The sequence below is a fragment of the Pinus tabuliformis genome, chromosome J (genome assembly GCF_031772625.1).
Source record: "Pinus tabuliformis cultivar Carrire ecotype Pingquan chromosome J, CPIR1, whole genome shotgun sequence".
Classification (NCBI taxonomy): Eukaryota; Viridiplantae; Streptophyta; class Pinopsida; order Pinales; family Pinaceae; genus Pinus; species Pinus tabuliformis.
The window spans coordinates 1,549,198,795-1,549,212,094 of NC_142295.1; the positions used below are offsets into that span (position 1 = coordinate 1,549,198,795).

At 35.9% G+C, this 13,300-nt stretch overlaps 1 pseudogene; it reads left to right on the plus strand.

The window, feature by feature from the left end:
* Window positions 1-4,446: 4,446 nt before the first annotated feature.
* LOC149233406 (cyclin-dependent kinase B2-2 pseudogene) lies at window positions 4,447-5,236 on the plus strand (annotated as a pseudogene).
* The last annotated feature ends 8,064 nt before the right edge of the window (window positions 5,237-13,300 follow it).

A 13,300-nucleotide genomic window follows, 5' to 3' on the forward strand; every position in this document is an offset into this window, starting at 1 on the left:
TCAATCATAGCCATCGATCTCATAGTCAACCCTTAGATCATGGTCAACTATGAGGGTTAAGGCCGATTTTAATCCATGTGCTATTCAAAGTCCTGCAAACTGTTGATTTCAATATGTAATACGGAGGAAGTGATAAACCATGGGAACCCTTTCGACAGTATATAATATCGGCAGAAATCAATATCGAAAATATTCATCGATGGATCTATTATGTGCCACTACCCAAAACCCTCAATGCGATATGTATTGCAAACCCGAAACATGTTATGGTAACAGCCCTATACAATATCGCATCCGTTGCGTTGCAAGTATTGAAGCCTTGTTACATTGAAATCCCCGATTGCGATATAATATGCGGACTCGATCAGTGTATGGTAACAGCCCTAAGGTAATATTGCATCCGCCACATCGCAAGTCTCTTTAAAGCCTTGCCACATTGAAATCCACCGATTGCGATATGTATGTGGACCCGCTGCACCATTATAATATGTCCTAAAGAAATATCGCATTCGTCGCATATCGCAAGTCTTGAAGAAATGTAACGATGGTAAACTGCAATTGTGATAAGACTTGTGGACCCGACAAAGTGTCGATTGTGATGGAGCTATGGCCCTGACGGATCTATTGACAATTGTTTAATATTATATCGCATCCATTTCATTGGTAGTATGAATATCGACCATGTTCCATCGGTGATGTTAATAATTGAAATTGCGGGACCTCTGAAAGTTGCGATTGAGATTGATGACATGGATGTGGGACCTCATTGGGTACGGTCTCTCCTATGAAATCCTCCGTAAATAATGAGTCTATTGTATGAATATTAAAAAAAAGGGCCTCTCTGATATAATTTTAATATGCAACATCTATTGTAATTTGGCCTCTCTTCTAATGAACGTGTCTTTTGAGTATTGGTGAACTTGAAGAGACAGAGGAAGCCGAAGATCGAGAAGTCAAAGGTCGAGAAGCCTAAAGGTCCAGCAAAAAAGGAAGCCAAAAGTCAGGTGTTTCAGGCATCTATAACAGAGAATAAGGAAAGTTCACAACGAGTGTACTATAAGAAACATAGGAAGCAGAAGGTCTGGCAGATGCGGAAGAAACAGGAGACGCCAAAGGTCTAGCAGATGCAGAAGGTGCAGTAGAAGCTGAAGGTCTATCAAACGTAGAAGGTGCAGTAGAAGCCGAAGGCTGAGCAAAGAAGGAAGCCGAAAGGTTCAGCAGAAGAAGAAGGAAGCTGAAGGTCGAGTGATTGCAGAGGAAGCTGAACAGCCAGCAGAAGATGAAGATATGTTTGATCTCAAACTAGCCAAGTAAGATTTCATCAGTCATCAGTTGAAGGGAGCAGTAGAAAACATCAGCGTTGAAGTACTTGTGAGTTTTTTCCTTGGAAGTAAGATACCGCGACAATCACTCCTAAAGCAGTTACTACGACAATAAGAACAGAGGCTTGAAAACAGAGAATTGTTTTTGTGCATACATTGAGGCTTAGTGCATATATCTTGTTAGAAAGCTTCAACAAATCTTGGAAACATTATTGGAGATCATGATGCCTATTTGAAATCATCATGAGGTAACTTTGCAGAGTTGTGAAGACTCCTTCATATGAAGACAAGCTATCATTGATGTAGCATTGAAGGTGTAGATAGACAAAATTCAGTGAAGAAGATGTTGGGAGGAGAGAATTATTACCAAACATATCTAGAAAATATATAGTAGAGGGTTGGAGCCCTTGGGGTTGGTGCCCTAGAGGTTGGAGCCTCACAAAAATTCCAAGTTGGTGCTTGGCAACTGGTTGGAGCCCTATATACATTGTACTTGATTTATTGTAAAGATTATATTAATAAAAGCATTTATTCATGTTGTTCATTTTGTGTTCTAAATATAAATGATTTAACTGGTAAAAATAACAATTGAAAAGGAATACTGATTCACACCCCCCCCCCCCAAGTATTTCCAACAATTGGTATCAAAGCGAGTACCTTCACTCAAAGCCTAACAGCTTGAAGGTCAATCATTAGAATAAAAATGGTGAAGCCAAGGAAGAAAGTCTCCACTCCTCCTAAAGATGTGTCTCCCTCTACCACTGAAATAGAAGACAATCAATTTGTGGAGGCTCCATGGTTCAATGGAAACTTTGATATATGGAAAGTAAGAATGAGGAATTGCTTAAAGATTCAAGGCATTGAAATTTGGAAATCAGTGATAGTTGATAGCATGATGGATGGAGAATCCAAGGAGTATAATGCAAAAGCAATGAAGGAAATTTTGAATGGGCTACCCGGTTCTATAAAGAACAATTTAGTAAAATGTTCGTCAGCAAAGGGTATATGGGACAAACTTCATGACCTTCACTCAAAAGGAGCATTGACCATGACCACTAGTCAAGAAGATGATGAAAACCAAGAACGAAATCCAGAACCCATCATAGAAACTGAAAATGAGAATGATGACATCAAGGCTAAAGAAGACCTAAAAGATGAAGAGAATGAAAAAAATTGTGTAGAAGATCTCCTCACTAGACTTACAGTTGCCATGGAAGAGATTATAAATTAAAAAAAGGAAAACGAGGAACTTAAGAAGAAAGCATTAGTTGGTGACCAAGACCAAACAAGGAAGAAAGTTGACCTTGTCAAGCTTCAAGTACAAGAAAGGGATGAAGAGCTTTCCAAGCTTAAGAAGGAATTTCATCAAAGAAAAAGAAAGCATCATGAAGAAGTCATTTCCATGACAAATCAATTGGATAAAGCAAACAAACGGGAAGATACCTTGTCAAGTCAACTTGAACAAAGGCACAAGAGCTTGAACAAACTTGAAGAAGAGATTGTTTAGTACATGGTAGAGGTCTCCTCTCTCAAATCTCAACTACAAGAAGCAAGAAAGTTAGCACAAGGAGCTGAGAAGACAATAGAAGCATTGGAAATCATAGAAGGACAGATTGATCAAGCAGAAAAGGAGAGAAACACCATGATATGTCAACTAAAATCAAAGGATGGAGAAATATTCAAATTAAAATCTAACATTAACCTTCTCAAGGCTGAAACATGTAAAGCTACAAGGATCAAGGAAGAAATGGAGAGTAGTCTAGCAAAAGAAAATGAATAAATCTTCAAAATGAAGTTAGATATCATCTCCCTTAAATTAGAAGAAAATGAAGCAATATGTAATAAGGAAGAGATTGAGAAACAACTTGCTAAGAAGAATAATGATTGCGAAAAATTGGAAGAAGAGATTGTCTCCCTCGAGAAAAAGGTTGAAGGGATGGACAAAACCTAGAAGAGCTCTCAAGCCTTAGATGACATGCTCAACCATCAAAGATGTCCATTTGATAAATCAAGTCTCAGGTATACAGGTGAATCCTCAAGCAAGAATGATAATGCTTCAAACAACAAGGATACGAGGAAGTCATAAAGAAATGTTGATGCTCCCAGTTTCAACAAAGGTAAAGATAAGAGTCAAGGCAATATTGAAGGAAGTCTCGTTCCAAGAAGAAATGCACATGTTGTCAAGGATGTGAGAAGTAATAATTATCATCAAAGGATCTCAAGGCAGAAAGGCTTCAGAAGTACATCAAGGAAATCTCCATCTCCCAGGTAACAAAGTTTATTTATTCATTATTGTTATTCTTGTACAAACTTTGGACACATGGCAAAAGATTGTAGGGCTTATAATGATCCCCGTCAATCTTCGAGAAGCAATTTCGCAAGAAGAAGTCATGAATTCTTATTCATGAACAACATATAATGCTTCAGATGTCATAACATTGGTCATATGGCATGTAATTGTAACTTGATTTGGGCACCTTTTCAAGCTAGAACCATACCAGAAAAGAAAGTTACACAAGTATGGAGAATAAAGCAAATACAATCTAAAAATCTCCTGAACCCTCCAGCCAACAACACATGTTGTTGACTTGATGAAGATATTCTTTATATTTCGAGTGTTTGATGATGAGATTCTGCCAAAAAGAGACCATGCATACAATTAGGGGGAGCTTGTGATTCTTGATCATTATTGTAGACGCTATTCATGAAAGGGTCCTTATGAAATCCTTGTTGAGCTATATTAACATTCATCCTTTGATAAAGATCATTTCTCACGAGCACTACACTAAAGAACATGATATTGTAACCATTCTTTGGACTGTTGTTAAAGATGTTTTCCACTTGATCACTAAGAAGAAATTGGAGCAACAGAGAAGGCCATCCAATGCTAGAGAAATAGGGCTAATAACTATGTTGTTGGAATTACAGAAGTTGAATGTCTCGACTCAAGGATATAATGTGGGAATAGGTAAATCAATAACAGTAATAGAGGCTTTGTTTGAAGGGAAAACCAACTTATAGTTTTCAATTTTGTAGCAATAACATGAATCTTGATACGATTCCAAAGTATATGAGGTGTCAGTTGTTAGAGGGAGATCTAGAAGGAAGGATTTATAAGGGCATAATGCTAGAAACAGGGGAGGAGGTGACTCTCAAGGTCGCTTACACACATTTTACGGAAGGAATTCCCCCCACTTCCATCAGAGAGATATCAATTTTACGGATGCTGTTTGACAACGCCTGCAACATCATCAAGTTGTGAGATGTGGAACGTTGAAAGAGTCAACATGGCCAATTTCTCCTTCATATAGTATTTGATGATATGAAGTCGAATCTTTTTTTTATTTATCAACAGATATCGGATGCAGTCGCTCACAATACCGCCCCTGGTTATCAAGAAAATTATGTACGAGCTTGTGAAAGGCGTTGCTTCTATGCACGACCATGGCATCATGCACAAAAGCCTGAATCCCAAAGCTATATGGATAGAAACGGAGGACGAGGAATTTGTGTCACTGAAAATCGCAAGGTTTTGTCTGGGAAGAGCTACCGATTTATCTAGCAAGGCTTATACGAAGAGGGTAGGGGTGCGCTGGTACATATCTCCCGAACTACTCTTGGGTCAGGATACCTACTGTCTTTCTGTTGACATGTGGAATGTTGGCTGCATTTTTGCTGAATTGTATAGAAGGGAGCCTCTCTTTGTGGGATGGAATGATTTTGAGATTCTTCAGGCGATCTTTAGCTTGCTTGGAACTCCAAATGAAGAAGTTTGGCCAGGAGTTTCACAACTCAGTTATTGGCATCCTTTTCCTCAATGGGAGCCCTGTGATCTCAGAACCAAAGTCCCGGATTTAGATGATGATGCTTTCGATTTGTTATCGAAACTGCTGTACTGGCTTGAAACTACATGAACATGTGAAAGAAAATATGGTTTGATGCTTTGAAGGAATCTTGATTTGAAGAAAGATAGCGAGAATGAAAATTTTAGTGGCATCTTCTCTTGATTCAAACTATAAAGACTCCTTAATTCTGACTGTGAAGACAACAAAATTCGGATTGCAGAAGCATAAAAACTTGGACTTGAACATTTGGTGTATGGCTATTTGGAGCCTATTTGGAAGCATTGAAATGGAGCATCTTTAAGCATTGTTGAAAGAATTATGAAGAAGTTCTGAGACATGAAGAGGGGATAATGTGCTAGTTGATGATGAGGCAACAATCCTTCTATCTTGAGTAAAAAGAAGAGCACCACGACAGGGGGAGTAACATACCCATAAAAATATACTATTCATAAAGAACAAAAGAAGTTTGATAGGGGGAGTCCTTGTGCACTCCTTTGCCATTGATGTCAAAGGGGGAGAGAAGAAGAATATTGCCATCAATGACAAAGGGGGAGATTGTTAATCTAGGTTGTCATTGATGTCAATATAGCAGTGTTTGTGATGGAAAATTCTTTGATACATGATTGCCCATTGATGCCCATTGATTATAGTGCTCATAGTGATGAAATTTTGATATATGATGATATGATGAGATGGAGGACCCAAGTGGATTGAACAAAAAATGACACAGGAGGTCAATTGAACAGCAATTGAACAACAAATGATGTAGGAGGTCAATTGAACTACAATTGAACAACAATTAAACAACAATTGAACAACAAATGACGTAGTAGATCCAGTAAAGCAACAAGAGCAAGAAGCCAAAGATTAAGATGAAGAGTTTATTGAAAGCCATCAAAGAAGCAAGTCATCGAAGCAAGAGAAGCAAGTTATCACATATGCCCAAGGGTAAGTGTTATCAAAAGAATAAAGAGCAACAACGATAATAGAGGAGTAAAGAAGAAAACATCAGAGGAGCATAAACAAAGTTATCGGAGGTCACATGAAGATAAGCTACAGGATCAGTAGCTATCGGAAGAGCGGAAGAGTGAAGAGAAGTCACAGGAGCAATAGCTATCGGAAGAGCGGGGGTAGGAAAGTACGAACTTCCTTGATTGTGGCTGAAGTCCTGCACTCAATCCTAGCCATCGATCTCATAGTAAACCCCTAGATCACGGTCAACTGCGGGGGTTAAGGTCGGTTTTAATCCATGTGCCAGTCGAAGTCCCGCAATCCGTCAATTGCAATATGTAATACGAAGGAAGTAATAAACCATGGGAACCCTTTCAGCAGTATATAATATCGACATAAATCAATATCGGCAATATTCATCGGCGGATATATTATGTGCCACTACCCAAAACCCCCGATGTGATATGTACTGATGACCTGAAACATGTTATGGTAACAACCCTATACAATATCGCATCTGTTGCATCACAAGTATTGAAGCCTTGTTACACTGAAATCCCCGATTGCGATATAATATGCGGACCCGATCAGTGTATGGTAACAACCCTAAGGTAATATCGCATCTGCCACATCGCAAGCCTCTTTAAAGCCTTGCCACATTGAAATCCACCGATTGAGATATGTATGTGGACTTGCTGCACCATTATAATACGTCCTAAAGAAATATCGCATCCGTCACATATCACAAGTCTTGAAGAAATGTAACGATGTTAAACTGCGATTGCGATAAGACTTGTGGACCCAACAAACCATCGATTGCAGTGGAGCTATGGACCCGACAAATCTATTGACGACTGTTTAATATTATATCGCATCCATTTCATTGGTAGTATGAATATCGACCATGTTCCATCGGTGATGTTAAGAGTTGCGATTGCGGGACCTCTGAAAGTTGCGATTGCGATTGATGACATGGATGTGGGACCTCATTGGGTACGGTCTCTCCTATTAAATCCTCCGTAAATAATGAGTCTATTGTATGAATATTAAAAAAAAAGGGCCTCTCTGATATAATTTTTATATGCAACATCTACTGTAATTTGACCTCTCTTCCAATGAACGTGTCTTTTGAGTGTTGGTGAACTTGAAGAGACAAAGGAAGCCAAAGATTGAGAAGTCAAAAGGTCTAGCGAGAAAGGAAGCCAAAAGTTAGGCTTATCAGGCATCTATAGCAAAGAACAAGGAAAATTCACAATGGGTGTACTGTAAGAAATAGAGGAAGCCGAAGGTCTGGTATACGCGGAAGAAACAGAGGAAGTTGAAGGTCTGGTAGATGTAGAAGGTGTAGTAGAAGCTGAAGGTCTGGCAGATGCAGAAGGTGCAGTAGAAGCCAAAGGCCGAGCGAAGAAGGAAGCTGAAGGTCCAACAGGACAAAAGGAAGCCAAAGGTCTAGCAGGACAAAAGTGGAAGTCGAAGGTCGAGTGAGCAAAGAAGGAAGCTGAAAGCTTCAGCGGAAGAAGAAGGAAACCAAAGGTCAAGTGAGCACAGAGGAAGTCGAACGACCAGTGGAAGACGAAGATCTATTTGACCTCGGACCAGCCAAGTAAGATTTCATCATTCATCAGTTGAAGGGAGCAGTAGACAACATCAACATTGAAGTACTTGTGAGTTTGTTCCTTGGAAGTAAGATATTGCGACAATCACTCCTAAAGCAGTTATTGTGACAATAAGAACAAAGGCTTGAAAACAGAGAATTGTTTTTGTGCATACATTGAGGCTTAGTGCAACTATCATGTTAGAAATCTTCAACAAATCTTGGAAACATTATTGGAGATCATGATGCCTATTTGAAATCATTATGAGGTAACTTAGCAGAGTTGTGAAGACTCCTTCATATGAAGGCAGGTTATCATTGATGTAGCAGTGAAGGTGTAGATAGACAGAATTCAGTGAAGAAGATGTTGGGAGCAGAGAATTACTACCAAACATATCTAGACAATATATAGCAGAGGGTTGGAGCCCTTAGGGTTGGTGCCTCATAATTGGAAGGATTGGTGTCCTTGGAGTTGGTGCTCTTAAATCTAAGGTTGGTGCCTTGACAAGACAGGGTTGGTGCCCTGAAGGTTGGACCCTCACAAAATGTCCAAGTTGTTGCTTGGCAACTGGTTGGAGCCCTATGTACATTGTACTTCATTTATCGTAAAGATTATATTAATAAAAGCATTTATTCATGTTGTTCTTTTTGTGTTCTAAATATAAATGATTTAACTGGTAAAAATAACAATTGAAAAGGAACACTAGTTCACCCCCCTCTCTCAGTATTTCCAATAGCAAATGCAAAGAAATTTTTTTAAAACAAATAATATGGTGTCTTCTTTTTCTCAATGGAATTGGATGATACTATTCATAAAAGGGAGATTCAAACTAGAATACTCAACCCACAAGTTATAAAAATTTGTAATTTTCTTCTAGAAAATGTCCCATCTAGTGAATTTTTTTCCAATGTTCCTGGAAGAGAGCAAGAAATCTTTGGGTAATTAAGTATGGTGTTGAAGACGCTATAAATAAATATGACATTTTTGAACAAAGAAAGAGAAGGGAAAAATGGATTAAATGGATTAGAGTACCTCGTGACTGAAGAAGCTACCAAGGATTTTTATGCTTATTATATTTAGTGCGTGCAATATGGCAAGGCTTTAATTTTATTTTCCACATTTCATTTACACTTGTAGCGCTAAGCACATAGGATGGGGAAGAACAATGCAGGAATGGAATTCTAGAAGTGGATAAACCAATGGGTTCTAATTACACAATACCTACAATTGTAATCAACGAGAGAAGGAGATGTGTCACATCAACCTTTCAGATGAGATTTTTGATATCGCAGGATTCACGTACATGAAGGATAGTTAGTTTGATCATTATGGGAGATTAGATGCAAGGTTGAGGCCCATAACTAGTTAGTTATGGGCATTTACTTGAATTATTTTAAAGAAAAAAATCTTGATTCGCTCATGGGTTACTTAACAAAACACTCATGGGTCACTTAATAAAGCACTCACATGTCTTAAGAGTTAAGAATTTGGAATTAAATTGGGAGCTGTGACATGAGCGATGTTAGTAAGTGTTAACAAATTTTGAAAAATCATAGTAATAATAGATTTGTAAGGTTAAATAAAACATTAGTTAATGATATGTATTAATTGTAACAATTTCCAAAAATCTTTGCAAAAAATTAGTGAGACATGTATTAATTGTAACTGTTTCTAAAAATTATTGCAAAAAAATAGTGAAACATGTGTTAATTGTAACTATTTTTAGAAATTATTAGAAAAAAAGGTGAGACGGTTATTCACATGGAAAATTCTCAAAGTTAACAAAATTTATCACTGAGACTGTGAAAAATAATATTAAGGCTTAAATAAAACATTAAATTTTTTGTCCAATCAAATATTTACAAATTTATATTTTTAATTATAATAAAAAATATATTATTTGTCTCTAAAATTTAACGGCATAAGTCAAAGCTAGACAAATTGCAAATTAATTACTAAAATCGCTCCTCAAAAGAATACTAATAAAAATATAAAAAATTCAACTTTCATTATTGTAAACGCTACATCATCTCTAAATATACATAATTAAATTAAATTATTAAAATACACAAACTCATGCATAGACTTTCCACTCAAGACAAATATCCATGTGTATTGAAGATGTTTTGAAATATTAAAAATTAAATATCCATATCCATGTACATGGAGTCGTTTACCAAGTTTGCATTGAAGATGTTTTGATATATTAAAAAATATGGATATTGTAGATATAATGTGTAGATTAAATTTACAAATTTAATTGTCTTGTATTTCTTTTAAATAAATAATAAATAATAAATATTTTAATATATTATAAATAAATTTGATTGAAAATATATATATTTATGAAAAATTCAACATTTGCCATGCATTTAACATGATTACTTTTTTGAAAAAATTATAAAAGATTAAATTTATAAATTTAATATTTTGTAATTCTCTTTATAGATAAATCTAAATGATAAATAAAAAATATTTTGATATATTATAAATAAATTTCATTGAAAACATACATATTTATGAAAAATCCAATATTTGCTATATATTTAACATGAACATTCTTTGGAAAAAGATCAAAGATTATAAAAATTATTACAGTGAATAATATTGCCAAGCCACCCACTCAGTAGGGAAAAATTATTGCAGTGAATAAATATTGCCAAGCCACCCATTGAGTCAAAATTTTACTTCCTTTCTCCACCATGTCAAATAATGATTATAAATAAAAAATAAAAATGCTAAGATTGATTATAAATAATAAATAAAAATAATTTAATACACAATTAGTGATGATAAATAACAAGAATAATTTAACGTTGTTATTTAATGAAAAACTATAACGGAGTAAATTAATATTAAATCTTTGATATAAAATAATATTAAATACAAATATTTAAATTTATTTAAATAATTTAAAATTATTATTGAAATTATAAAATTGATATATACCATTTATTTAATAATAAAATTAAAATTTAAAAAAAAAATATATATATAAATAATTTTAATCATTACACTTATTGTTTAAATAATAAAATTTAACCAATATGTTTTATATGGGAAATCAAATATTTAAAATGTAGGATATTTATGTATAATTAATAAAAAAAATTGAATCTAAAAAGCATATTGTTTGGTTTTATGCATTTCCTAATTCAAAATATCTTCAATTACAGCTTGCCATATTTTTATTTGCCTTTATGAAAATAACCTAGTTGTTTACTCTTGATCTATATCTACAATTGACACGCAAAAATAAACTTACCAACTCCTTTGTCTGTTGAGTTCTCTAACACAATGATGTTTGCAGAGACTATTAATTTGGATGAATTAGTAAGAGACAACTCTTTTTTAATCACAAATTCCCCACTATGAAGTGTATCTACATATATTATTGGTGTCCTTCGTTGTGATAAATACTACTATTGCAAGTCATTCTGATGCAGGTAGGTTTGTAATACAATTTCTACTAGAGTGCAGGTGCAGGTGCTAATAGCCAGGTTGAGTTGGTTATTTTATGGGGAGCTCTTAGATGTGCTTCCTAGCTAGAAATTCAAGAGATGGAGGTTGTAGAGGAATTTAAATATGTTATTGATTAGGTGCAAGGGTAGATTTCCTTTGGTCCCTGACATTATTCAATTAGATGACTCAGATTAGGACTTGATTCACATGTTCAAGTGCATCAAGTTTTCCCATGTATACTGAGAACAAAACCAGTATGTCAACTCCCTCTCCAAATTGGATGCTGTAATGCCCCAGGATAAATGTAAATATTTGACTTTACTGTGGTAAATGATATACTGAATTGATTATTATTATCTGTTTGGATTTAATAATATTTTCTGTTTAAAAAAATGTTTCTTTAAGAGCTGGCAACCTCTCAGGAAGGTAGTTGCTGTTTTCCCAAAAGCTCTAACTCTTTCCTAACTGGAAGGTTTTTCTGGAGGAAAAGAGAGATAGGCAGGGCTGCGCTGTAGAGATAGGCAGAGGAAGAGAGAGAAAGAAAAAAAGGGCTAAGTCTAGTGATGACCAGATAGCCAAGCACGAAGGTGCCAGCGACTTGCTGAGGATAGTGGTCCGGCAAGAGAGCTAGGGGGGAGATTCTGGTCTCGAAAGACGAATCTCAAGGTTGGGTGGCAGATTGGAAGTGGGAGAAACAATGAAGGCCCAACTTCTGGAGCACATGTAAGTTACAGCAGTGCGGGTAAGTGGAAGAACACTTTTAGACAATTCTGCAAGTGAATTAGGTAGAATAAATGTACTGTATTAAAACTAAAATCTACTGTAAGTAAACCCAGGAACTTGCTAGTGTTACAGTGTTTTGTGTTAACTGGATGAAAAGAAACAAATGGAACATAATTTCTCCTGTTGTCTATTATTTTTTTTTTAATAAGAAAGAGAATAGTAGCGGTAACACCTGAAACCCTCTATGCAGGTGAGTAATTTATATTTGATGTCACTGAACAACAATAACCGTATACTGTAGTTAGACTATACACGAATATAGGTGGACTATATAGCGAAGGATCTATTGGAAAAACAAATTGTTAACGCCTCTGACATACATAAATTACAAAAATGGAATTATTCAAGATTCGGTATATAAATTAACAGGGGTCTGTGAAGCATGGAACGATATAAAACCCAATGCCACGAAACAAGGATGGAAATAAGACCATCCATTAATTAAAAAAAAAAAAAACAACTCAGACTTTGAGTAGAAAACCACCATTGGGAGGAGAAACCTCTCAATGTTAGCAACAGGTGAGGTCCTAGTTCTGTGAATCTTTCCTTCAGGAACCCTTACATGGAAAAGCCTAAATAAGAGGGTTGCTGGAATCTTGAGACAGGGGTCTCGGGTTTCTAACAGGCAGACATATAGAGTCAACATAAAGGGATGGGTTATAATTGTTAGGGGGAGGTAATTCCACTCCTAGCACAGGAAATGAAACCCCGAACCTCTACTCAAAGGCAATCCCTCAAGCAGCTAAACAGCAATAATTCTAACAGACTTCAAAATAAACTGAGAACTCAATAAATGACACTACTAAATAGCGAAGTAGATTCTTCCAGTTGATAACATAAATTGACAACTGAGCAATAACACTATTGAGAACAGATCCAACAAATCTTATTAAGATGTGACAACATTGAACGGCTAGATAAAACAAATTCCGAGTGAAAAACCATTGATAAGAAGAGCATCATTACATATTCCAGTTCAATCAAAAACTGCCATGTATAGTCCCGAAGTGGAGGACGAATAAAATAGACAGACATTACTTGTTATTTTACAAAAGGTTGGAGACATGAAATAAATAGAGAAGCCACCCAAATTCATAAAAGAGGACCTGATATAAATTAGCAGATAAATTACATGTACAGCCAGAGCGGCTCAGTAAAACAAACGAGGAATTGAAAAGCCTCATAATCACTTAAGTTTAGGTATAACAGAAGTCCTTCACGGGATTGGCCATCGGGACTCGAAACTGGGTCACCAAACAACGAGCTCATGCGAGCTATAAGTACAGAACCCTGGCATAAAGGTCTGTAGACCCTAGTCCAGCCTCCAACAAAAAAAAATAAC